This window comes from Vulpes vulpes, chromosome 7 (genome assembly GCF_048418805.1).
Source record: "Vulpes vulpes isolate BD-2025 chromosome 7, VulVul3, whole genome shotgun sequence".
NCBI classification, from domain to species: domain Eukaryota; kingdom Metazoa; phylum Chordata; class Mammalia; order Carnivora; family Canidae; genus Vulpes; species Vulpes vulpes.
Window position 1 is genome coordinate 21,218,162 of NC_132786.1, and position 27,867 is coordinate 21,246,028.

Sequence of the window (27,867 nt, forward strand, 5' to 3'; positions counted from 1 at the left end):
ATTTTGTTCAAAAAAATAACCACCCCCTTATCTTTCCAGATGTTCCCCTGGCATAGGTACCATCCTTTAGCCACTCCCTTTTGTCAACCACTAAAAAAATATCCATAGGTTTGGCAAATGATGGATATATCTTCTCAGGAACAGAGCTTGGCAGCAATTTGAGAGATGTGTGTGACTCCCTCCTCCCTGTACCTTTTTTACTTTTCAGTTTTTCCTGGGTCACTGAATTTGCCGTAAGATTATAAGGGACATGGAAATGCATTGACTTTGTCTCATCATTCAGAGTTAGAAATTGTTAAATCTTGGGCTTTAAATCTCAAGATACCTGCCATTGTATTATTTGTGATTTCTCCCAACCGAACATCTGCCTCACACTTGCTTTTAATTGCAGTGCTCCTGAAAGATTCAGAAATCCCCAGGGGTAGACATTTTTCATCTGGGATGGCAACGTCAACTCAAGACCTTTTGTAATATTAGTGCTTTCCAAATAATGAAGTCTTGAATTTTCTCACTTTCATTAAAATCAACCACTGAAACAGAATTTCATGCCTCCAAACTTTGCTCTTCCATCAGCGAAGTTACAGCAGCTCAATAATATTGACTGTGGTTTATTTCTGTAAGGCATGTCAAGAACTTTATATGGTCATGCTTTGTCTTCCTTTAATCTGGTAATTTGTTGTCACTGTGTCCCATCTCCCCTGGACATAGGCTTCTCAGATGCAGTACTTCATAGGAGTTCACTCATTACATTAATGTTCTCTGGAAGCTCGTTGATTATTGGAAAATTCGAGAAGTCTTTTCTTGCTGCTCAGAGAAGAGCCAGCCATCACTGGGCCCATTGGAGTAGTGTTACCAGGATTACTGTGGGACTTATCCAGCTGAAAATATTCAATTGCTCCCTTATGGGGACAACTCAGTTAACAGACACAATCAACATATTTTACAATATTACTAACTACATGTAAAACCAACCATTTCAGTTCCAGTTTCTGAGTCTTTGTTTCTGACCTTATACTACCCTATTTGCCTAGAATGCCCTTGCTTCTTTTTTCCTACTGAAAACATTTCCAATATCTATTTCAAGGACTGACATAAATTCTACTAGTTCCATTGAATTCTGTCTGGTATGACATCCTTTACCAAGCTTTTTTACTGAGTGTATTTACTAATTTCACATCTTTGCCATCCACCTGAACATTGAAAACAGCATGTTTTATGAGACAGCATCCTTCTAAGCAACAGGAAGGCAGGATGGCTTCCATGTTCCTTGTTGAAGATGGCAAAGGAGACACTGAGTTAGGACTTATTTGTGAATTATATAAAATTCCAGAAAGAATTTTATCTCCCATGTCAAAATTCAAGTTTGCTTACTCTATATTTTTAGCCCACCTTCCCAATATGTATTTATAATGTTGTCTTGTTAAGCATACTGGGCAGCAGTTGGCATAATGAGGACCAAAAGCATTTTTTTCATGTTTTGAAGCAGAGGAGCATTTCTGCCTGTGCGATGTCACAGACGTATTTGCCTGCCTCCCTTTTATCTATGGTCTTCATTTTAATTTGTTTTTAATTGCCTATTTAGCACACCTAGCAATTAAGGTGAAATGGCTCTTTGACAAATGTGAGAGCTTTTTAATTAGTGCTAATTGCTTTTGTTAATTAAAAGTAATGCTTTATATTATGTTATTGGTATTCTCTTATATAAAACTGGATTAATGACTTCCAATCAATCCTGCTACAAAAGAACTTTCCTTTGCAATTATTGGGACTTTAGGGCATGCTGCTTCTGTGGAATGAACAAAGGTGATTAGGACTTCAGGATAAGTGAGGAGGGGAGGCAGTGAGTGACTGCACAAGACTGCTTCTGGTGGCTGGCTCAGCGTTTCCCCAGGAACATGGAAGTTCCTGCTGGAGGGATGGTCTGGGCTGCTGCATCAGGCAGGGTTCCAACAGGAAGGAGGGACCTTCTCACATTGGGCTAGTTTGGGGTTAATCTAATAATAGGACTATAAAGGTAGAGGGAGTCACAACAGGAAGACCTTTACCGCCCGTAGGTCAGAGGGGCAGAGGAAGGGCATGTTTACTAGAACCTGGAGTCTGGAATAATAGACCTTTATGCAAAGGCTGCTTTTAGAAAACCAGGGTCTGTGGGGTGGAGGATATATTCAAATTGAAGCCACCTTGCAGGGATGGATTCGGTGAACTAATAGCTTGTCCTCACTTGCCTTTTTCTCTCTGAACACTTGCTAGGGCACCCCTTTGGCTGAACTCAGCCAAGTTGGAGTATGAGGAAGCCCATTGATGAAATTTGTGTTAAGTCAGACTTCTAGGGCAGAGAGGAGAGTGGATCTGTAAAGCAAATGGAGTATACCTGGCCCACCTGCCATATTTATATCAGAAATTCATAACTTCTAGGCCAACTTGGACTTTGCAGTCCCTTTGAGGAAGGACTGGGGGAATCATCCTTGGGCATACTTGCCATGTTCTTGCAGATCTTTTCCTGTGGAGACCTGCCTCCCTTCAGTCAGCATGTTTCCAGTTTGAGAAGTGGCTTAGTGAGGAAGCTGGACAAGAGATCATAAGGTTTTTGTTGAGCAGCTATCCTCTACTTCCTGGTCAACTATATTTAATTTCTGTTGGTTGTGTAGGTTGAAGAGTACTGTATTTAGGGGCCCATCTGTATTCCTGCCAGGGATGTACTCACTGCAAATCATCCCCTTAGCTCTCTAGGGGCCAGGCCCCTGGGTGCCAACGTGCTAGTCACAGTTAGGCCATTTAGCCCTGTTGCAGATAGGGAGGCTAGTCCTCTAAGGCACTTGCGCTCATCAGCCCTGGCCTATAGAGGCAGCCAGCATGTGGCTTCTCACTTGTGCTGGTGTCCTTGCACCACGTATTTTATCTTACTTTATTTTTTTATTATAAGAAATGTCCTTCAGATCCTCCCATGGAGCACTGACATCTCACGGGTTCTCTTGCCTGCGTGGCAGCTCCCTCTAGCACGTGACGTCTTTGAGTCTTTTGATCCTTTACACCACCATCCACTAGAGGAGTCCTGGTAGTTGTACTTCACCAACAGCTTGGAAACAGCAATGGCCCACACTAAGCTCTGCCCTGGCAGCATGTTAGTGATGTCTCCCAGAGCCTCAGCTGGGTACTCGCTCGTCTTTCATGAAACTAGTGCCATCTTGATAGTTAGGTTCTGTTCCCTGGATCCAGCACCACTGTGACAGACACTACCATGCTTGTTGTCTGTGCTCTGCTCAGTGCTGGCTGCCTTTGCTGATTCTAAAGGGTGCTCTAGTTCTGGGACAGCCCTTCTAAGTTGTCCTGAAATGGGGTGAGGAGGTGGGCCCGATTCATCCTCATCAATCACTCCCTGCTCAATTACTTAGGAGACAGAATTGCTGGAAACCAATTTCTTGCATTAAATGTTCTCTGTGTAAGCTATTTAGACTGGTTTTAATTAATCCCCCATTTTTGGACATTAAGGTTATTTCTTGTTTGTTACTAGAAGCATTGAGCTGTGACCATGCTTGTTTCTAAATCCTTGTGCACATTCATGATTCTTTTATAAAGCTAAATTCCCGGAGGGGGAGGAAATGCTGGCTCAAAAGATTGAAAGCTCTTGTTCACCTATTGCTAACTTTTCTTCTGGAAAGCTTTTATTGGCTTATACTCCCATTGCTCATCCTTTTTGGTTACTAACTACCTTAAACCTTCATGTGGGCCCTCTGAGCCTTTGTTTTCCAGTTGGCAGCCTGTGGCTGCAGACAGTGCACCATGATGGGAATGGTGACCTGAGTACTGTGCTACAGACGATCAGCACCACTTTCCCCAGCAGTCCTGCCAAATGCAACATACAGAACAGGACGGGAACAGGCCTTGCCTTCTGTGGAAGAGCTGCTAAATGTTAAATGTGTCAAGTGGGTGGAAATGGTGCCACCATGTTGCCTGTTGCTGCCCTTATGTGCAGTTCTTGACCTGTCACCTCTGACGTCTGGCACCAGTTCCTCCTCCTCTGTGAAGCCTTCCTTGACTTCAGCAGGCACCCGCTCAAATAATACACTTCCCATATGTCACATGTGCATGTCTTTCTATTCCTGTCCTCAGGCTCACTTTCTCAGTTGGTACCTACCTCCAATGTACCTGCCTCCTCTGCTCCCTGTCCCCTCCCTACATCCCTTGGTGCTTACAATCAGCATGATAATGATAGGCTTAGGTGAATAGGCTGTTATTTTTACCAAAATTCTGGTGATTGTTTTTCTTTCCCTCCAGAGAGCCAACAGCATGCTCTTTTCCTGGGGCAGGCACTTCTATAAGGTCAAGATGCTACCCAACGTCTGCTGCCCCTCAGTCCCTTGATACTTCCCCTGGCATCCTGTCCACAGTCGTAGTCAGACTGGTGTTTGTTACACTCAGCTGCACCCATGCTTTACCGGTGAGTGCAAGGGGCTACTCACGTACAGAATAGATTCTCAAGTAGGGTTGCAAGCCTGAGCAAATAAAAATATGATAGCATGCCCAGTTAAGCGTGAATTCAGGTAAATAGGCAATATATTTTATTTATTTATTTTTGTATTTTTTAATCGGAGTTCGATTTGCCAATATATAGCATAACACCCAGTGCTCATCCCATCAAGTGCCTCCCTCAGTGCCTGTCACCCTGTCACCCCAACCCCCCGCCCACTTCCCTTTCCACCACCCCTTGTTCGTTTCCCAGAGTTAGGAGTCTCTCCTGTGCTGTCACCCTTTCTGATATTTCCCACTTATTTTCTCCCCTTTCTCCTTTATTCCCTTTCACTATTTTTTATATTCCCCAAATGAATGAGACCATATAATGTTTGTCCTTCTCTGATTGACTTATTTCACTCACATAATACCCTCCAGTTCCATCCACGTCGAGCAAATGGTGGGTATTTGTCGTTTCTAATGGCTGAGTAATATTCCATTGTATACATAAACCACATCTTCTTTATCCATCATCTTTCGATGGACACCGAGGCTCCTTCCACAGTTTGGCTATTGTGGACATTGCTGCTAGAAACATCGGGGTGCAGGTGTCCTGCTGTTTCACTGCATCTGTATTTTTGGGGTAAATCCCCAGCAGTGCAATTGCTGGGTTGTAGGGCAGTTTTATTTTTAACTCTTTGAGGAACCTCCACACGGTTTTCCAGAGTGGCTGCACCAGTTCACATTCCCACCAACAGTGCAAGAGGGTTCCCCTTTCTCCACATCTTCTCCAACATTTGTTGTTTCCTGTCTTGTTAATTTTCCCCATTCTCACTGGTGTGAGGTGGTATCTGATTTGTATTTCCCTGATGGCCAGTGACGCGGAGCATTTTCTCATGTGCTTGTTGGCCATGTCTATGTCTTCCTCTGAAATTTCTGTTCATGTCTTTTGCCCATTTCATGATTGGATTGTTTGTTTCTTTGCTGTTGAGTTTAATAAGTTCTTTCTAAATCTTGGATACTAGCCCTTTATCTGAAATGTCATTTGCAAATATCTTCTCCCATTCTGTAGGTTGTCTTCTAGTTTTGTTGATTGTTTCCTTTGCTGTGCAGAAGCTTTTTATCTTAAGTTCCAATAGTTCATTTTTGCTTTTGTTTCCCTTGCCTTCATAGATGTATCTTGCAAGAAGTTGCTGTGGCCAAGTTCAAAAAGGGTGTTGCCTGTGTTCTCCTCTAGGATCTTGATGGATTTTGGTCTCACATTTAGATCTTTCATCCATTTTGAGTTTACCTTTATGTATGGTATAAGAGAATGGTCCAGTTTCATTCTTCTGCATGTGGTTGTCCAATTTTCCCAGCACCATTTATTGAAGAGACTGTCTTTTTCCCAGGGATAGTCTTTCCTGTTTGTTGAATATTAGTTGACCATAGAGTTGAGGGCCCATTTCTGGGTTCTCTATTCTGTTCCATTGATCTATGTGTCTGTTTTTGTGCCAGTACCACACTATCTTGATGATCACAGCTTTGTAGTACAACTTGAAATCTGGCATTGTGATGCCCCTGGCTTTGGTTTTCTTTTTCAATATTCCCCTGGCTATTTGGGGTCTTTTCTGATTCCACACAAATCTTAAGATTATTTGTTCCAACTCTCTGAAGAAAGTCCATGGTATTTTGATAGGTATTTCATTGAATGTGTAAATTGCCAGGGTAGCATAGACATTTCACAATATTAATTCTTTCAATCCATGAGAATGGAATATTTTTCCATCTCTTTGTGTCTTCCTCAATTTTAGTATATTTTTTGGTATGCCCATGCTATGCTACTCATTGTTTATCCAGAATTCAAATTTGTTTGGACAGCCTGTATTTTATTTGGCAGCCCTATGCTCAAACAAATTGTACTGTTTCTTGTAGTGTTGACAATGCCAAGGAGCTGTGTGCTGTGTGTATTGCTATTATGTGAGTTTATAAAGAACAATTGTTGGGTACCTGAGTAGCTTAGTTGGTTAAGCATCTGCCTCTGGCTCAGGTCATGATCTCAGGGTCCTGTGATCAAGCCCCACATCAGACTCCCTGCTCAGTAGGGAGTCTGCTTCTCCTTCTTCCTCTGTGGTTCCCCTGGCTCATGCTCTCTTTCCTCTTCTCTCTCTCTCTCTCTTTCTCTCTCTCCCCTCTCAGATAAATAAAATCTTTTAAGAAAAGAACAATTGTTATCTTAAAGTACTTTACCCATCTACTTGGGCTCTACCATCCCCCTCCTTTTGTCTCTTTCTTTGTCTTCTTTACCCTCGCCATTCCTCTGAGAATTCTGAGGAAGTTCTCACTGCATCCTAAGCCACATACACAGTGGATCTAGAATGAATCTACCAAAAAGCATAGAGGTTCTACCCACTATTATAAGTGGGGCACTGAAATCCCCAACTATTACTGCTGAATTTTCTTTCTTCTTTCTTTCTTTCTTTTTCTTTCTTTCTTTCTTTCTTTCTTTCTTTCTTTCTTTCTTTCTTTTTTTTTCTGTTGAATTCTTTATTTCTTCTTTCAATTCTGTCAGTTTTTGCTTCATGTATTTTTGAGCCTTTTTGTTAGGTGCATACATGTTTATAATGGTTATAATTTCCTAATTTCCTTTTTATCATTATTAATGTCTTTCTTTAATTCTAGTAAAAATTTCTTATTTTAAAGTGTATGGAGTCTGATATTAATGCAGCCACTTCACCCTCTCATGGATGCTATTTATATATTTTCCCATCCTTTTATTTTCATCCCCTTTACATCTCTGAATCTAAAGTGTATTTTCTGTAGACAGCATATCATTGGGTCTTGCTTTTTTTTTTTTTAATTCTAGTCTGACAAACTGTCTTTTGATCAGATTGCTTAATCCATTCACATTCTGGTCTGCTTCTCCTGGAGTGACACGCCTGCCTATATGAGTAGGTGCTGGGTTGGAGTGGTAGCCCCTGGTGTTCTGGGCTTGTGTTCCTAGTGTGGGGCCTCTTCCTATGAATGAACTGGGATGGGGTCGGTGAGAGTCTCAGTTTTGCCAGCTTCCTGCAGGCGGTATGAAGCCTCATGCTTTCAGCCATGCCTGCTGGGGATCCTGAGGGTATGACAAGGGCCAGTAACCTACAGCTCCCTATGTGAAACTGTAGCCTAGACTGGGAGCTAGGTGTCTGCACCTGCCTGAGCCAGAGCACCCGGCTCTGTGTAATGGAGTTACTGAGTAAGAGTTCTTACTACTTAGTAGATTTTCTCAAACAAGTGTTCCTCCATTTCCTAAATGCTCCTAGGACAATTTTCAGAGACTTTAGGTGATTATTTTAAAACACAATCTTCACTAGTTAAGGGGCAGATTTTCCAGGCACAGCAGTTGCTGGGCTCCTCATGATGCCAGGCCAAAACTACTTCTAAAGGCAATTCTGAACTATGTAGACTAAAACTCTTTTTTTTTTTTTCTATCACCTGCACCAGTGTGTGGGCCGCAAATTACCATTTTTATTTCATGGGAAGGTTCTATGCTAGTATCTTTATTCACAATATATGACACTAAGTCCCTTGATATTACTTATTAAATATTTGGATTGCTGCATTTTTGTTACACCTTCTTGATCCAGAGGAGAAAATGTACTATTAGAGCTGCTGTTCTTGCTTCATGAATATTTGTGAATTTTTATTAACAAATGCTTTTGAACCAGTAGTCCTGTTACAGATTTAAATCCTCACCTTAGAGACAAATTTATTGTTTTTTCTTTGTGCCCTAGGGAGAAATTTAGTCTAACTAGCCTTTATATGGAGTTTTATGACAAGACAACTACGCTGAGTAGCTCCTTGGAAATATTTAGTCATGTGTGTATTCTTTTCAAAAACTTAAAAGATTTTGGTATTTGCTAGAGAATTTATCTACTGTCCTTTACCCTCATGGTTAACAATAGAACCAATATGCTGAAGAAACCAAAGCAAGTAGCCAAGGTACCTTCATGCTCTGCTCTGTTCTCCAGTCTTGGTGAAATTGAGTGAGGCAGGGGTGTATTTTTTCCCCTTTGCCATTTAAGGATTATAGATGAGGATTTGTTTCTGCCTTTATGTACCTAATGTACAACACTGTATGTACTTGCATATTTCCCATCTAATATTTGAATCATTGGTGCATACAGATGACCCAGTCAAACCACATTTGCTAAGTAAGTGGCCTGTTGGGACATATTCATGTGGATTATAACTTTTAACCAGATACAGCTCTAATTAACCCTTTAATGGGTTAATCCTAATGGAAACCAGCTAGTCACCCCTCTCTCACCCTTATCAAACCAAAAACTTATGGAAGACTTACTATGGGTAATACTTGTAGTGGTATCTCAGAGATACAAAGAAATATTCACCTGAGGCCCCTGCTTCTCCCAGTCAGGCTAAGCTCCAGGCACAAAATTATTCAGCAGATGAAAGTTTGTGTTCGTCTTTTTGATTCTCCCTTGTTCCCTTCTCCTATGTGTCCCTTTCTTCTCTCAGAAAGCATTGCTCTTTTATCTTGCTCTTCCTTTCAAGTTTTCAAGCCCTGCTTTAAAGGGACCTGGGTCTAAGTCAATGCCTCTCTTTTCTAAGGGAATTTGTGGGGCCACCACTCTCATATACAGGCTGTGCACCTGGGAGCAAGGGGACTGAATCCAGACCATACCCTGCTTTGCAAATCCTGAGTCCTTGTGGACTGTTCCAGAAAATGGGGGACAACCTCTCTAAGTTTTTTGTCCTTGAGACAGAACATGAAAGACTCCTAACTCTGGGAAATGAACTAGGGGTGGTGGAAGGGGAGGTGGGCGGGGGGTGGGGGTGACTGGGTGGCGGGCACTGAGGTGGGCACTTGACGGGATGAGCACTGGGTGTTATTCCGTATGTTGGCAAATTGAACACCAATAAAAAAATAAATTTATTAACAAAAAAGGAAAAAAAAGTTTTTTGCCCTAATAGAGCATCTTTGACTAATTCTTATGAAGGTACAGTGCGTGCAAGCTGACATCCTGAATATTTGATTTTTAAAGAAAAGACCTATCCTTTCTTGTAGCATTTTCCAAAGTCAGGGAGAAGATAGACGATTTTAGGAGCCAGGGGGCCACCTTGTGATTATGAACCCCTAAGATGGAGCTGGAGGTCGGCCCTACTTCTTTACAAAGCAGACCTACTGCCTGCTTCTCCTGTATTCCATGTATCTGTGAGGTGATGAGACTAGCTCCTTCCACATTGAACAAGATGTAGGACTAGAGACCCCCTTGATGGGTGTTTCATGTTAAGGTTTGAACTTTGGACATCTCCGGGTGAGAAAGGACAACAAAGACAATAGTTACAAGAAACTGCAGCTCAGATGGTAACCATTACTGTCAGGGATCTTGGTCAAGATTGGCTAGGGGAATCTGGGCTTGGGACATTGGCAAGAATGAGAAGAATGAGCCCCAGTACAGATACTCACTAAGATCAGAATGGGGGACCTGGGATTGGAAATTCAGAGTTCAAATATGCCACTTTAAGCATCCAGCAGGGGCCTGCAAGAGGAGGACAGTATCTACATCATCATCAGACTCTCCTGCAACGTCTGTCTCAGTTTCCTGAGTTTGAAGTGAATATAGAATCAGAGAAAACTGGTTGAACCAGGAAAGCCCATGGCATACCAGTGTCTTTTATGGACACTTTGAATGGTGTCTGCCTTTAATTTAAGGGGAGCAGAGAGACAAAGCAACAGAACTTGAATGCTTTTCAGGGTCAGAAGCAAAGCCTACTGGCAGGATTGAGGGGGGAAAAGCATGGCCCTGGGGGCGGCTCTGGTTGCATGTGTGTAGATCTTGGGTCTCTCCTTAGCTCCAGCTGATATTCTTCCTGCCATAAAACCAGCACACACAGGAGTAGCACTTCTTTTTTGGTTTAGCATTTCTTGGGAATCCATGGCCAGAAGGTGTCACTGTTCTCAGATCTAAGATTTTCTCCTTCCCACCTATGCCTTTCTGCCAGAAAGGAGATGCTGAAAGAGAGAGAGAGAGAGAGAGAGAGAGAGAGAGCAAGAGCATTGAATCTGTTTGAGTTTCTGTTGAGGATTTATACACAATTAGCAGCAAAGTTTGAAGAGAGCCAGTGAACTTTATGACCTTGTAATATTTAACAGAATTTTTGTCTCATTTCTGTAACTTTTGAAATAGTTAAAAGATGCTTGCTTGGCTCTCATGTTGTTGAAGAGAGCAGGCTACATATGTAAATTGAGACTAACGTCATGAAAAAGTGTCTTTGTGATAAGAATTTTAAAAGAGAATTTATCAATGGCTAAGTGTTGCAAAGACATGTTGCTGTATTCAACAAGAGAGGCAGCTCAGCTCACTCAGCAGAGAACTGGAGAAGCAGTTCTTCTCTGCTTCCCCTTAAATGGTGTGCCACCCTAGTTATTATAAAAATTAAAATGTTTAGGGCTGCTGGTGGCTCAATCAGTTAAGTATCTGCCTTTGGCTCAGGTCATGATCTCAAGGTCCCTGCATCAGAGTCCCTGTTTGGCGGGGAATCTGCTTCTCCCTCTGCCTCTGACACTACCCCACGCTCATTCCCTCTCTCAAATAAATACATAAAAATCTTTAAAAAATAGTTATCAGTGACTTTAAGAATTTTGTTTTGTCACTTTTGTTTACAACCAGATGATGATTAAATTATTGGATAATTTTTTTTTTCACTTTTACAAAAGGCAATTGGTATTGCCGCGAGCTCCAACACTGCACTGAAATATGTTTATTACTACCCAGGACCCTAGCAGTGCAATGACACATAGGATGGCACATAGGATGGCATTTAAGCTGAGACCTTCTCATTGTCAAATCTATCTTCAGCGCTTTGACTTGTAGAGTTTTGGTGAGTGGATGCATGTTGGGATATCTCGTAGGTTTTGGATAAATACCAGGATTGGTGTGGAGGAAGACTTCCTAGAGTTCTTAGGACAGGAAAAAGCTTACTAAGACAGGAGAAGGAATGTTTCGTAGGTTTTGGATAAATACAAGGATTGGTGTGGAGGAAGACTTCCTAGAGTTCTTAGGACAGGAAAAAGCTTACTAAGACAGGAGAAGGAATGTTTCCCAAGCTTAGGACCATGCTATTGTGTTGGAGTTCTCAAGCTTGGCTCTTCTGGAGAAGAGTTGTCTGGAGAAGTTGTTAAAAAAGCAGATGCTGGCTCTGCCCCGAGTGAGTCTATGAAATATGTTTATGGTGGGCACAGTCATCATATTTTTTATTTATTTTATTTTATTTTATTTTATTTTTATTTATTTATTTTTATTTATTTTATTTTATTTTTATTTTTTTCATCATATTTTTTATAAGCTCCTTGGAAAATCCTGTTATGCAGTGTTGTCAATAAACCTCATGTGCTCTATTACAGTGATTTTCAAGGAGCCACGTCCTAAAAGCATTTATTATGGAATCCAGTGAGTCTATTGATGAGTTCTTCTTACTGGACTGCTTCCCTTTATTAGAGATGACATTACATCTTCATGTAACACACGGGACCTCACAATGGAAATTATTAATTCTGTATGACAACCTCATTTATCCACTTTATACTGGATGGGATATTTTAATATTTAAATGTGTTCACAGCCTTTGTTTTGTTGGCTGAAACTTAGATATTCTATGACACCATTCAGTGACTATTTTGTGTAGAATTTCTGTTAGATCCATAGAGCCCCAAATGCCTCTTCTACACTAGCTCAGCCCTGTGCTAAAGGTTTCAGGCTCTAGCAAAAATGATCGGAGAGAAGGAGCTTACTCAAGAAAATGTAATTAAGATGAGAGTTTTGAATTATGTTCATTGATTTTTGGAAACATGGCTTTTGTTAGAGTAAAAATTAGTTTTAAGTATTTTTGGAAAAGGATTATGAAGGGTTTGCATTTGTTTCATGTGAACTAAAACTCTGCAAGTTGCCTGAAATGTCACCATTACAGACTTAATCCTTAATTTAAATGATGGTTTCTGGTGCCTCTGTCATGGCAAAAGTGCTATTTGGTTTCAGCCTGATGATCTTTCAGAGGTGCTACGATGTGGTGGAAAGGCCCCAGCGGTGCGAAACTGATGTGCTGTCATTAACTCTGGGATCTTGACCAAGCCACTGGCCTCTGAGGCTGGTGTGGACTTGAGAGCTAAGCAGGATGTAAAAGTATCTCATAATCCCTTCCCTCAACTGCACCTTCTCTCTCCCCCCCCCCACACAGTGTAAACCCCTACCAGACATCAGAAGCAGAATATTCCTCAAGTGTGTAGACACCTGGTTTTTCTCAACAGCTGGCCCTTGATGAGATAGGAGACGGGGCCTGGGCATTTTGGGGTGAGTGTTGGTGCCCACGTGGCTCACGTGGCCCACATGGAGTTGCTTCTTCCTCTCCTCTGGCATATTCTCATCTTCTCTCTTTTCTCATCTTTTCTTTTCCCCCTGGTTTTGTTTCGTTTGGTTGGTTTCAGGGTGCTCAGGGCTGGATCACAGATCATCGCTGTGATACTCCTATATCACTGAATCACCCTCGAGAAGTAGACACAGTGATAGTTTTTCTTCTTCCATCAAAACTGGCTGCCATCTATGTTCCATTCTCATTTATATCAATTTCCAAGGGGCCTCTGAGCTGTCTGTTTTTTTTAAGTGTATTGATCTTATACTTAGTAATGGATATTTAGGGTGCAAAATCTCCCGTTTGAAAAGACACAAGCAGAAATGACTACGGAATGGATGGGAGAACCTGAAAAGTCCAGCTTTTGTTTGCTTTTGTTCTTGTTTTTAAACTAATTTTATTTAAATTCAATTATTTAATATATAGTGTATTATTGGTTTCAGAGGTAGAGGTCAGTGATTTTTCAGTTGTATATAACACCCAGTGCTCATCCCAACACGTGCCCTCCCTCATGCCCATCACCCAGTTACCCCAACCCCACCTTCCCTACAACAACCTTCAGCCTGTTGCCTAGAGTTAAGAGTCTCTCATGGTTTGTCTCCCTCTCTGATTACATCTTACTTTATTTCCTCCCTTCCCCATGAGCCTCTGTTTTGTTCCTTAAATTCCACATATGAGTGAGAGCATATGATAATTGTCTTTCTTTGATCAATTAATTTTGCTCAACATAATACCCTCCAGTTCCGTCCATGTGGATGTGAATGGTAAAATCTCATCCTTTTTGATGGCTGAGAAAGATTCCGTCATGCGTGTATTTTTAGTCATCAACATTTGAGAAAGGTGGTCTAGATTTTAGGAGGCTCAGCAGCCAGGCTGAGGAGTTCGAACTTGAGGGAGAAGGTGATAAAGGTGCTAAGCACACCCTGAGATGCAGATGGTGTGCAGGAAGTTTACCAGGGAGCACTTTCCCCATGAACAGCCATGGAAGGAGGACCAGCAGAGGCCAGATTGGCCTTGACAGGCTCCACAGAACCTCTGCTGGCATGCTGTGTAGGGGTCAGAAGCCGGGTGCACTTGGCAGGTGGTCCCAGCATGCCTGGCTGTTTCCTCCTGCACTGGGCAGTCGTTATGTGTGGTATGTGGCATATCACGGTGTCCACTACAGGAGGTCACCACTAGTGACTTGCCTAGTTCCCTAGGCAATCTACTCTCAGTGGCAAAGTGGTTATTCAGACATGGTTATGTGCCTTTGAGAGAACAACCGAGTGAGTCCTTTAAGCTATAAGATAGAAAGCTAACCCAAAGGCAGTAAGATTTACAGTAAAGCTCTGTGGAGAAGTGAGTGGCATAAATACAAATCATTATTATACCTAATAGCATTTGCTCCCATACATTTTGCACTTGACTGGCACTGTAGCAATGTTTAAATATGCCATCTTGCTTTGCATTCTAGAGACCGTTGTGTGGTATACTGTGTTTCATTACCATTCTGCTGGGTGTCAGCATTTTTGTGATACAATTAGAGGCATGTAATTCCCAGAACAAATGAGCCATTTCGAATATTGTGAGATGTGTAATTCAATATAATATGAGCCTGTAGAATAATTGAGTTTAGGGAAACAAATATGCAGGGGTTTGGGCTGAACAACCTAGCAGATGAAGAACCTGACCGTCCCTTCCTTCCTGATGCCATCGTTGGCGTGGAAGTGACACCTAAGGAGAGTGATCACGAGAAGCAGCATACACCTGTGGTCCCTTGGCTGCCTTGTTAAAGCTGCCCTTGCCTATTAAGAGACAGGATTTCAATTCCCCTTGGGACTGTGGACAGTATAATTCAAATAAGTAGTAACTGTAAAATGGAAGCTGTACCACGACTAGAGAAGAACATTGTGCTAATGAAGCTATTTTGTTCTCCTATTTTTCTATTTCATAGATTCAGCCAAAAGTGAATCTTACTTGTCTTCTTTCAAGAAAATAGGTGGCTTTGGATCTTGGACTTCTGTATCTTAGTTGAAGTCATCAAACTGTCCTTAATAGTTCTTGAGCTCATCTGCAAGGAGAGAGGCACTATGTGATTCAGGGAGACTGTAGCAGGGGTCATCCAGCCATGGGGATGTGCAAAAGCCAGAAGGGATACAAGAACCCAGCCCCTTACTGAGCAAAGACAAAACCATTTGCTACGTTGCATCTGTCTGGACCATTGGGTTTTCCAGCGCCCTGTGCACAACCTTCGTCTCCCCTGCCCCCCCCCCACCCGCCCACTGTACCGCCACACTAGGCCTCCCTTCCTGTGGTGCCTGGTGCTGCTACAGCCTCCTGGGGCCAGGGCCAAAGACCCTGTCATGCTCCTCCAATCTTATCGCAGATCTCCCACACCTCTCATTTGAGTCTTATCTACCACCTGCTTCATTTTCCTCTCTATGGACTAATCTAATTAGGGACCCAATGTATAACATTTAAATAAGTGTACCTGTTTAATTTGCAGAGAGGAGAGTGCACTATAGGGTGAATTCTAAAATGTTCTGATAGCCTGAAAGCTCTCTCTCCATAACACCAGTCTTTCTTTAAAGCCCACCTTGGATTGTCTCCACTTCTCAGAAGTAGAACACTTCTGCATTGCTTCCCCAGTTTCACAGGGAGCTCAACGACAAAAAGGCATCAAGCAACTGACATGTGCCAAGAGCAGGGGAAAGGCTAATACATGGCGTATACACATGACGAGTCTACACCACAGGATATTTGAAAGCTATTAACGAAGTTGCCAGGCAGATATTTGATGACCCAACTGACTTAGGGAAAAGCTATGATAGAACATTAGGTGATAAACGGGATGTACTATGCCAGAGTTCCAGTACTTAGCTTCCCTGGTTTCCTTCCTTGGGAGTCTCGCTGGGGGTCTGGCATGTTCCAGAATGTTACTGAGGGTGGGTTTGACTCAGCAGCCCCAAGTCTACTCCACAGGAGGAAGGCACTTCGCCAGAGGGGAGGTTGGCTAATGGCCGGTGCCTTCCGTGGTTGCATGTTCCCATGGCCACGTCTCAGAACAGTGTGAGGGTGACTACTTTCCGGACATTCACTGACTGACTCACAGTGATCAGTTCCATCTCTTTGTAAGGTGGGATTCCTCAAAGGACATCAATCGCTAGAGCCACTGGAAACAAAAAAGAAAATGAAATGGTCTAAAAAAAGTGATGATGGTTAGAAAAGTTCACCAAAAGGTCAGAAGTACAGAATGCCACATCCTGGAAGGACTTCCGATTGTGTGTGACTAAGGCTGCTGTACCTTCTATATATAAACAAGAGGACACGATCTGAGAAAGTGCTGCACGGAGGCTATGCGAAAGAGTTCGAGCAGAAAGGAATTGGGATTAAAGCTGAAGAGTGTGGTTGTTGTGAGTGAGCTTCAGGGCTGCGCACAAAATCGAGTCACGTGAAACATGAACACTGTGCTAAAATCCCAGGAGTTTGTGCAAATAGTCCTGGGAGGCTACAGGTGGAGAAAGCTATTCAGACATTTCCATTGCAGGTGCATGGGAGTGGGAACATAGGCCACACGGGGGACGTGTTTCCTCTGCAGCAGGAGAGGTTGCTGGGGGCCCCTGGGGTGGATATGTGTGGAATATACACCAACCCTGACATTTAAAAGAAGCCACGACGGTTGAGAGTTGGGGGCAGCCAGGGCCAGGGGCTTGTCCAGTTTTGGGCGGCAAGGCAGGCCCTGTGACTGTGGACCCACTTTTTAAATGAAGCCCAAAATATTAATGGGGAAAAGATTGAGACTTTCCAACTAGTTTTCTTCAGTCTATTTGTCAGAGTGCTATCTACGATCTGGGGACCAGTGAATTGCATTTAGTGACGAGAGCAGATTTTCAGTATTCACGAGAGATTAATAGAAAACGCACGCAAAGGGAACACACACACACATACATACACACACATGTTCATGCACACAAACCCGCAGCCTGGTGAAGGGGAAGTGAGGGGTGCGTGAAGCAAGAAACGGAAAGAAAAAGGAAATTCACCAAACCCAACTTGTGAGACTGTGCTTTCTGGCCGTGATGAATTTTCAAATTCATCTAGTACTAGTCCAGTACTAGACTTTTCTGCTTCCAGTGAAGCTGGACACAATATATTGCAACTATTTTCAAATGTGACAATAGGCAGCAGAGGCCTGTGACCCAAGAAAGAAGGAAAAGCCAAGGTGAGCTTTGCACTGCCTTGCTCTCTGTCTGGAGGGTTTTGGGACCATGATGTAGGGAGGGGAAGGCAGGGAGCACAAGGGTCTTAGTGAATTGAGACAGATCAGAGGTTTGGGGCTGTTGGCAATGGATTTGGCCAGGTGACCTGCTGGTGAGGAGGCACCTATTTAGAGGGGGAGCTCCAGGAATCTGCAAAGGGTGCCCTGTCTGAATACAAGCTGCATTTTCATGGGCCCAGAGTCTGCTAGGAGAGGGAAGCCGACTCCTGTGAGCTCCACGGGACACTGGCCTGGAAGACATGGAAATTCTGACCATTCAGAGTGGAAAGGCCATGCTGAGTGCTTTGGGTACCCTGCTGACACCCCAAAGAAGGTCATGGTTTAGGAGAAGGACTTAATTAGCCACAGGATAAAGACCACTGCTGGTCAGAGTTTCTCAACCTTGGCCCTGTTGACATTTTGGGGCTGATCACTGTTGGGGAAAAGGGCTGTCCTGTGCTTAACAGAGTTCAGCAGAGTCTGTAGACTCTACGCACTAAGTGTCAGCAGCACCCAGTTGTGACCACTGCTATAGATCCTTCGTAACAAAATTTAAAAATGAGCTTTTAAAAGACCAGGATGATTTGCAAGTAAATTAATTGCCTGGTGAAACAAACCTCAATATTCTTGAAAGATCAACAACGAATAACAGAGTACCCAAGATCACACCCATAGCATTCTGTGTACAAAGCGAACGTGCTGCACAGATTACCCCATAGGAGTAAGGATGCATCTCCTAGGTGCTGCAGTTGCTCTGGCAGTTGGGATGTGTCAGCCCTGCAGTGGGTGTCAGCTGTGAATCTCCTTGCCCCAGGTCATGCCCTCTCTCTGGGGTGGCCTATAGCCAGTGACTATTGACAAGGGGGCATAAAGGCCTGGCCCCCTTGTGCCTAGTTGGGAAATCTCTGAAGAACTTAAAAAAAAAACTAATAAAGGTAATCATATGGCTTTAGGGGTACTAAAAAAACCCCACAAAAAGCAAACCCAGCTAATAAATCTAGTGGAAGGAAGGAGCATAGGGGAAAAAAGAAACAACAGAGGAGGCCAATAGAAAACACACAGCAATAGGAGACTTCTCTCAAACGTACCAACAGTTGCATGAAATAGAAAATACACGAAAAGCTCCAATTAAAAGATGGCTGATACGCTCAGAAGAACAGCAAGAGCATATAAATGTCATTTGTGAGAGATCCTTTTTAAATATGAGAAAAAGATGGGTTAAAAGTATGAAGACAAAGAAAGGTATCACACAAACGTTAATCATACGGAAGCTGGTGTTAAGGACTGGATTATATCCCCCCAGATGCATATGTTGAAGCCCCAACCCCAAAGTGACTATGTTCAGAGGTGGGGTCTTTAAGGAGCTAATTAAGATTAAATACAGTCCTAAGGGATGGGACTTAATCCTACAGGACTGGGGTCCTTATAAAAAAGAGGAAGAGACACCAGGATTCTCTCTCCACAGGTACACAGAGGAAAGGCTCATGTAAGGACACAGCGAAATGGTGGCCATCGCAAGCCATGGAGAGAGTTCTCACCCGACACTAACCCTGTCACCATATTGATCTTGGACTTCCAGCCTCCGGATCATAAGAAAAGACGTTTTTGTGGTAGAAGCCTTGCAGTCTTATGGTATTTTTCTTTTGTGGCAGCCCAAGTACCCTAACACAGCCACAATGGCTATATTACTACCAGACAGATTAGGCTTTGGGCATGGGGTACTATCAAAGATCAGAACATTTCCTGATGATGAAGGAATCACTTCCTCAGGGGGCCAATCCTAGACATGGAGATTCTTGCTCGGATCCCCCTTTAAAAAAGAACATTTTGCCCAGCTCTTGGGAGCAGGGGAGCCTGGTCAGCAAGCAGACTCTTGGTCAGCCTCCACGGGGCCTGCCCCAGCTGCAGAGAGCAGCCTCACTCAAAGTCACCTTGCCTGGGGCAACCCATTCCCTGAGTGAGGCAGGCTACAAACACTTAGCCTCTTTGGCCCAATATAGGCTAATACAATGGACAATACTTACTCTAGAGCACCCCACTAATGGTCAAGCACATAATCTCTGCTAACAGCCAGGCATTGCTTTGCAAATCAGGAAACTTCACGCAGTCGAAGGCATAGTCTTCCTCTGGATCTCTAGGGGTCTGAACTGAGACTCTTCTAGTGGGGTTTGCCAGAGACTTATCTGTTTTTGGCACACCTAGCACCTTGGATGTGCCGGGCAGGTGGCTCAGTGGAGAGGGCCACTGGATTTGCTGTAGAAATCTCTTCTGCTCTAGAACATGCTTGAGACTGGAATATAGAAAGGTATGAGATTCAGAACATGGCTCTACCCAAATCACAGTTGAATTAGAGGGCTTCAGAAGAGATAGACCCAACACTGTGCCTTATTTCTCATGGCATGTGACATAAGGCACAATGACCAGTTCTTTTCAGAGGAGGGTATATTTTGATTTGCATCAAACAATTGAACACATAAAACTTCACTAGTGTGGCCAGACCCTGAATATCCACAGGATTTTTCTCCCAACAGCTGGTAAGAATAGAGCTCACCGGGATGCTTGGCACAACACGTGACATGTGACTACTCTGGATAGTGGTTTGGAAACACCACTGAGATTCATAGCTTAGAATTCTAGATTTTTTTCTTGTGTTCATGCTACCGGTATATTTCCTTTTCATTTGAACTGTTGTCCTGGAAACCTTTGAAGCAGATGCGAAGCAAACGAGTGTTTGGCTTTGAGCTAGAGTCTCTTTTTTCTCTGTCTGAGCCTGGTCTCTTCGGGGGATCAGAACTGCTCATAGACCTTCAGTCTCTGTGAGAGAAATCTCCTTGGGAAATGTCATGAAGAGAAGCACACTTGTGCTACATTTGTGGTCTCTCTTCTCTGCCGTGATTCTGTGATAATAAATGTGTTTAAAAATCCATTACAATGGCAAATCTATAGATGGCAGATTGTTTTGAATTTGCATCAGCAGCATAAACAATTTCACATTTCAAATGAAATTTCTGCTAAAACACTCATGCTCGAATGTAATGTAAAACACAGACAGATTTGAACAAATAAGATACTGCTGCTTTGTTTTAAAATATTGGCATAGACAAAAATGTATTATTCATAGCAACTCTCTCCAGTGCCTTGAAACTGAAAATTATTTCTGCGGCCAGCTCTGAATAAATATGTGAGTTGGTACCTTAGCAACCATGATATGTTCATCTAGCTTGATGTGAAATGTGGAAATCCCATCTCACACACGGTTTTACCTTCTTTTCTTCAGAGTCTTGTTGTCTTTTTGACCTGCTCTTCTTTGCATGTCTGTGGGCAGGAGCTTACTTCATAAAGTCTTGTGTGTCTGTGTACTGCAGGGAACCTTGTGGTGCCAAGACAGGGCCTGGGCAGGATAGAGGGATAGCATGGGGTTGGGTGGGTAGATGCTATAAGGGAAATTGTCCAAAGATCAAGTTCAGAGGTTTTGCTAAGGCAGGGCGATGAAATCAGGCGCTGCAACTTCAGGAACACTGGTTTGAGGGTGTTGGAGTTCAGACCACCACGCAGTGAACAGACTGAGTGATGGAAGTTCAAGAATCCAGGTTAAACTGTCAGAAGAATGAGGGACTGGAATTAAAGCAAGAGGTGTGACTACACATTCCTGCAGGAGGGATCTATTTGTAGGGGTTTTATACAATGTCTCTATTAGCTATCACTGGAGCTTGTTGCTACCACCGGCAACAAATGTCATGTGTACAGGGAATTGGATTATACTTACATTGGGAAATATAATTTGTGGTTAAAAACCATAGATGCGTAGAGTCAATATAAGTCTCAGACCACGAACTTTTAAAATATCTGAACTTAATTTGTATTGAAGCCCTTTTTGGACCAGTCACCATAATTTCTAGTTCCCCTTTTTCCCTTTCTCCAGGATTACATCCAATTTGAGGGCAAGCATTAGTTAGATTTGGTATTCTGTGTCATCAATCCAGAAAGACAGCTGAAGACTCTTTCCTAACACCACCCTCAATGCCCCCCCCCCCTCCTCCGGAGTCAGTCTTTCTGCTGCCTTTGGACCCTCTCTGGGGTGGCGGAATTTATGCTGTCCTCACGATACACCAATATCCATGAGGGTTTCTGAGATTCCTTGTCATTTCTGTACCACGCTCAGATTTGAATATTGGACTCTATGGTGTATCCTGGGTGTAACAGGCAGGATTAGCTGGTGAGACAGAACCAATAGGGTCTATCGTCTAGCTAGCTAGCTATATCTATCTATCTATCTATCTATCATCTATCTATCTATCTATCCATCCATCTATCTATCATCTATCATCTATCTATCTATCTATCATCAAGAGAGGTTTAAAGGAATTACTGCTTTGTTGTAAAATACTGGCACAGATACAAATGTGTTATTCTTGAGCACTTAAGCAATAGGTTCATGAGATTGCAGGAGATGGCAAGTCTGAAATCTGTGGGGCAGGTTATCAGACTGAAAATCCAGGTAGGATATCTGTGTTACAGTCTTAAGATAGAATCCCCCTTTTTTCTAAGAATGCTCAGTTTTTGCTGCTAAGGCCATCAACTGATTGGATGGGGCCCACCCACATTATGGAGGACAATCTTCTTCACTTAAAGTCAACTGGTTGTAGATGTTAATCGGATCTACAGAATACCCTGACGCCCGTATCCAGACTAGTGTTTGGCCAAGCAAATGGGTGCTGTAGTCTAGCTAGGTTGATGCATAAAATGACCCCATCACACTGAGCCCTGGATTCTGTCCTTCTGTCTGCCCAGACACACCTTGAGGCCCTGTCTGCTTTGTCACTTGCTTTTGCAGGTCAGCCATGATGTCTGAGAGTCTGGTTGTCCATCTTGGGTTACAGCCACTGTTTCCAGTGGACTTGGTTCTATCTGTAGAGCTTTTTACCAGCTCATGACTGTATGAGTCTTCTTGCAGATTCTGGATAAGCTTCCATGTATTCTGGGCTCACACTTTGATTTACAAATTAAAACGTGACTTGTTTTTCAAAATTTAATATCAAATTTGAGGCACCACTCTGCCAGAGTGATAGAAACTTCATATCAGTTTGGAGTTCTTCCTTCCTACTTTTCTAGGGGCAGCATTTAAGTTCTGAGGGCGGGTGGGGACATGGCCACAGCAGAAAGATGCAGCCCAAGTGCTTCTGGAGTGGTCTGCAGCTGGCTAAGAGGTTCACAGGCCTCTCCAGGGTTTGGTCAAGTCAGTCCTGAAGTGTGTTCAGTATTGTTGGAAATGCAGACTGATCCCCTGTGGCACTGGAAGCACAGTTTTCACTTCCTCATGGTCGTTCACAGCTTGGATGTTTTCTACTCATGCTCTAATACTGCAGATCACAAACACAGAAGAAGACAATTGAAGAGCTTGCTGAGTTTGGCAGATGAGACTTTGAAATAAGAAAGGAAGAGTTCATTTTGAAGCACTTCCGCAGCATGGGAACCCGCCCTGAGGGGTGCAGGTGAGCTTCCCTTTTGCTCCCAGGATGTGGAGGATTATAGTCAGAACCAGGCTATTTTCAGGAAGAGGCACTCAGAGGAGAAGTTCTATCACTTACCCCCTCTCTTCCATTGCTCCAAGACAAGTACACCCTCAAAGACTTGAGCATCCAGCTCCACTCTTCCTAAACCATGGAGGGAGAGGTAAGGGGTAGCGAGTGAGGGTGGGGGGGAGACAAGAGGCAGGAAGCCCCTGGGACAGGTGTTAATACACCCACTTCAGAGGCCACCAGTTGCTGGCGCAAGGGGCTGGGTTGGGGAGGGTGGTTTCTGTGGGACAGGTCCTAAAAAGATAACTTCTCTTCCCACCTCTTCTCAGAGTCAGGAGGAGGCTGTGAGGAGGAAGTTTAAGGTGAATTTCTGTGTTCATTAAGAAAAATAGGTGATTAAAAGACACATTTTTGAAAGCCTCACTTTAAGGAGAAATAATTTCTTAAAAAGGGGGCACCCCTCCCCACCAATATAGAACCTAAAGCAAACCACTTAAGGCTGGTAATGAATGGCTTTCTCTGCAGAAGACAGCTCTGCTGGAGTCTGATGTGACTCCAACACGGTTTCACTTAGCAATGTATTAAATTATTGTAATTAAAGGATATTTTAGCTTATAACAATGTTATATTAGAAACTGTTCATCGGAAAGCTCAGGTGACTCCACTGAGCAGTGATGGTAATGGTCTGCTGGGCAATGGCTCCATCATGCATTCTGGTCTTTATTCTGTCCAGCGTGTCACTCTGAACCCAAACTAATATTCTAGACAGAAGAGGCAGGAAATAAATCCTTTTGGAAACCTCTAGAGATTGAGATTCCTACCCCACCTCTTACTGGGATGTTGTGCTTTTTGCTCAGGTCCTGGGTTCCGGACAGGTGGATGACTTCTGTGCTCTGGATAGACTGGAGCACCTCTGTGGCCCTGGACCATGTGCCAGGTACCAGAGATGCCAAAAGATGTAAGAATGGTCCCAGGCTATTGAGGACGTACAGAGACCGCTGGGGAAGAGATGCTGATTCACAATGAAAATACAACACTGTAAACTCTAAGGCAGCAGGCCCGGAGAAGCTCCTGGAAATCTCCTCCTCCCAGATGGTCATCTGGCTGTGTTCCTCAGGATGATGAACATGAGCTGCCTCTTCTAGAAATTGGGAGAGAACAACTTTGTGTGATCTAGACAAACGAGAGTCAAAATGAAGAAATGTGCTGTTGGCTACTTAAAATGTTTTCTTTTGAAATTGGCAAAGCTTGGGGTTAAAAGGAATAGAGCATATAGTATTTCTTCTAAGTTTAGTAATTAAAAAATTAGTCATTAGAAGGTGATTTTTGTCATACATATGCAGAGCCATGCTGCTACGGAGGTATTTTTGAGTCTTTCTGCTTGTTGATTTATAAAGCTCTTTAAATGCAAAGCTCCATTTTCCTTTCAAATCAGGTGAAAATTCAGGATGTCCTAAACCTTACCACGTGCACAACTTCCTGTGATCTTCCCTCAGAATGGCTGTAAAAGCTGCAGCCAGCCAGCTGTGGGATGCCATTCTTCTGTCTTGAAGAGAGAAGAATTGCCTCACGAATTGTAAATAATACCTGACTGTGACTTTTATTTCACTTCATGGATTGTCTGTAATCGTATTATCTCATCTCTAAAAACGAGGGATTTGGGTTAGTGGATCTCTAAGAACATGCTCTGACTCTGTCTCTACACACAGTAAAGCAAATGTTTGAATGAAATAGTTGCTCCGATAATACAAGTATGTCAGCAGGGCTCAAATTCCTGCATTTTCTTGATGCATGCACTAGCCAGTTTTTAAATGCAGATACGAGTCCTGAATAATTGAGAAAGCAGAGAAATGGCCACTCAAATATATGATATATTGGCTTCCTACAGGTATAAGGGAACAGAGGTGTTATAAGTCGGTCCATTGGTTTTATGTGTTGGAATCTGCAACTGCTAATATTATACAGATTTTCTGAAAATAAAACCTCTCCCTCCAAGGGTTGAAATTTGGCTCTGTCCTCACGGATGCTATCCAGGAACATCTTTGCTCATGAGATTTGTGGGCTGTAGGGAAGACTCTTGGACCATACCACATCCCAGGGAGCCTGGAGAGCCACCAGAAGGCATTTGTTGCTTTGTGTGACCACTGTCTTTCTATAGTCCTGCGGGCTCCCAGCTGTGGAATGCCACTGCAGCGTGCAGGAGGTCCCATATTTCATGAAAGAACTTCAGGTTGAACCATAAACTTGTCTAACATTTCTCTCTTAATTAGGCCAAAAGCAAAAGCATGCTGTAGACCTAGGGGAGAGGACCCTGGGAGGGGTGGGTGAAATCAAGGCTCTGAGCCAAATTCAGGACATGTGGGGGAGGGACCAAGGTCAGTGGTGGGTTGGGGGGTGGCAGTTAGGCAGATGAAACACAGTGAACAGAATATGAGGTTTAGAGACAGATCTGAGGTGAAGTCTTGTCCCATCACATGAGTTGTGGGCCCTTGATAACTTATTTAAATTTTGTGTGTGTTTCCATGGGCAATAGAAAGAGTCCCTACATCACGGGGTTGTTTGAGGGGTCAAGTAAGAATATATAAAGGCCAGAAATGATGCCTTACATGTAATGGCTTCTCAATGAATAGTAATTTTTGCTGGTTTGCAAGAAACGTGCAAATGCCGAGCAGAAGCTGGGCAAAAGTTCAATCAAGCGGTTTTGTGAAACCGCCAAGAAACAGGGAGGCAGAGAATGACTAGCTTGGCAACAAATACACCTTTGTGTTGCAGGTCCTGCCGAGGCTGCCTCTCTGAGAGTTTTCATCTGCTTCCCCTGAAGTCAGCAGTATGATGCAGGTAGCTGGGTGAGAGAGAGAGAGAGAAAGAGAGAGAGGGATACAGTCTCCCCTCCTAGCCCACCCAGCCATCACCAAGCAGGGGGCATGCAGCTCCACCTTCCTGCCTGCAGGATACTCCTCAGTGTCTTTTAAGCACAGGACATCCCCGGTGCATGTACGTATAGCTGCAGATCTATTTTTTTTAGAGGATTTTATTTATGTGTTTGAGAGAGAGAGAGAGAGAGAACACGAGCAGGGGGAGGGTCAGAAGGAGAGGGAGAAGCAGACTCCCCACTGAGCAGGGAGCAGACATGGGGCTCCATTCTAGGACCTGGGAGCATGAGATGAGGTGATGGCAGATGCTCAACCACCTGAGCCACTCAGGTGCCCCAAGCAGCAGAACTATTAAAGAAAGTTTCTCTGTAGCTTTTAGGGACCACGACTACTGTCTGTAGGCTTTCTTCTCAAGGTCTTTCGGGGAAAATTGGCAGCAAGGCCTGCAGTAAAAAGATGCCATCCATCGGGGATGTTCAGTTAGTGCCACCTGTAATCTGTGGCACAAGGAGTCCCCTTGGCTGGTGTCCTGACCTGGGGTCACCGCGACTCAAAAACTGTGCAGCTGCATACCTCCCAGCACACTGGTCTTTTCCAACAATGAGCAGCTCATTGGATTGGAGGCTTTGTCTGTCTGGGGACCATTCACAGGTTTTATTCTGAACCCACAGACATTTTCCAGGCCCCAGGAGACTGATGGCTGAGGAGGTTAGGTCCCGCAAACCCCTGGCTTGAGAGCCCAGGCTCCCGAGAGGTGCTGGCCATGGAGACAGTCCCCCTGGGCCAGGGCACGGGCACTGATGAGGGCGGTCCGCAGACGGCAGGGTCAGATGCTCTGCTTCTGCTCCTGGATTCTCCAAAACCCCCGCACACCATGATGGCAGTGGGGTATGTGGGCAGGAAACTTGCTTCTCCTGACCGGCCAACAAACTCACCCGTAGCAGTCCCAGGCAAATGACAAGCAATCCCTTAGACTTTCCCTCTGAGTGCATCAGAGGGAGGGCACCTACGGGCCACCTGCAGAGTGAGTTCTGGAAGATTACTACAGTGCTCACAAGCTGAGCACAGAGCACTGATGGTCACTTGATGATCTCCCAGACTGGCCGGGCCAAGGTTAACCTAAACTTTACTGACATTTCCATATTTACCAAACTTGGGCACATATACTGGACAACTCATATAGGTAGTTTTGAGCTAAAAGACTGGATTTCCTGGGGTCCTTTCTGTGAGCAGTAGCAGACGGGCAAGACAAGCAAGGGAGGATCACTTTGAGAGCTGGAAATGTTTAGATTTAGGGGGAAAAGTGACAAATGAATAATGTCTTTGCTGAAGGCCATGTTTGAGCTAAGTCACACAAAGTGTAGGTAGGACACGGTGTCAGGATTAGATAAACAAAGCAGGGGACGGCTCTTTGTCTTGTTGCCCAAGTGATGCTGAGGCGCACTGCCTCCTACCCAATCTTGCTGCTTCCTACTTTCAATCCATTCTCCTCCCGCAGTCAGGGTGACCTTTTAAAAATGCAAATGGGACCACACTGCTCCTTGTACAACCGTCTAATGCCTTCCTGCTGCAGTTAGAATAAAATCCAGTGGCCATGGCCTCCAGAGCCCTGCCTGTCCGGCCCCATTCCCTGCTGCCTGTCCACACTCACTGCTCCGCCTGTCCACACTCACTGCTCCAGGCACACTGAGATGGGGCTGACCTTGTTGCTGCCCCGGCCTGGCGTGTCTCCTCTCCATCTTTGTGTGCTAGGCTGGCACCTTTTCTTTGCCGTATCAACAGGGAGGACTTTGCTCACCCTCTACTCCACATGTAGTTACCTACTGTCAAATTATATTAATCATGTTTCTTATTTTCTATATTTTACGATGCTTTGCTATCCTGGGGCCTTGACATTCCTGGAGAGACTACCCCTCCCAGGGCTAGCTAATTCTTAGAGAAAGTAAACAATTTGCTTGTTAGCACAAACCAGGCCCATACCCCTGACTACTGTCATGTACCAAGCCCACATTCCCGCTGTCCCACAGCCCTAGGGCTAGGTGCTGGATGACTGGGGACCCCCATAGTCCAGAATTATTCACACCATCGAATCCTATGATTGTTCAGCGTGTCTACTTGCCTTACACATTCTTTCCTGTGAAACCCACAATAAAGTCTCCTACCATGCTCTCCCCTGGCTGCTCTGGTCTCCTGCCTGACCCTGGTGCTTCCCCATGGGGCTTGCTGGGCACAATGTGCCCTCTTCTCTTGGGAGCTGTGAGTAATAAACTCTCCTTTCGGGGTAGTTGTCTCCCTGCCTGTCATCTTACCATACCCGATTAAAACAAATCCCAGTACATTTTATTTTTTTTTTTAATTTTTATTTATTTATGATAGGAACACAATGAGAGAGAGA

At 43.9% G+C, this 27,867-nt stretch overlaps 2 long non-coding RNA genes across 2 annotated transcripts in view; both read left to right on the forward strand.

The window, feature by feature from the left end:
- Positions 1-27,867, forward strand: part of LOC112916283 (uncharacterized) — a 258,546-nt gene that overhangs the window by 78,100 nt on the left and 152,579 nt on the right. The window lies entirely within an intron of this gene.
- LOC140599645 (uncharacterized) lies at positions 22,445-24,603 on the forward strand. The gene is made up of 2 exons (XR_012002531.1): positions 22,445-22,572; positions 23,457-24,603. It is a non-coding gene; the product is annotated as an uncharacterized lncRNA (long non-coding RNA).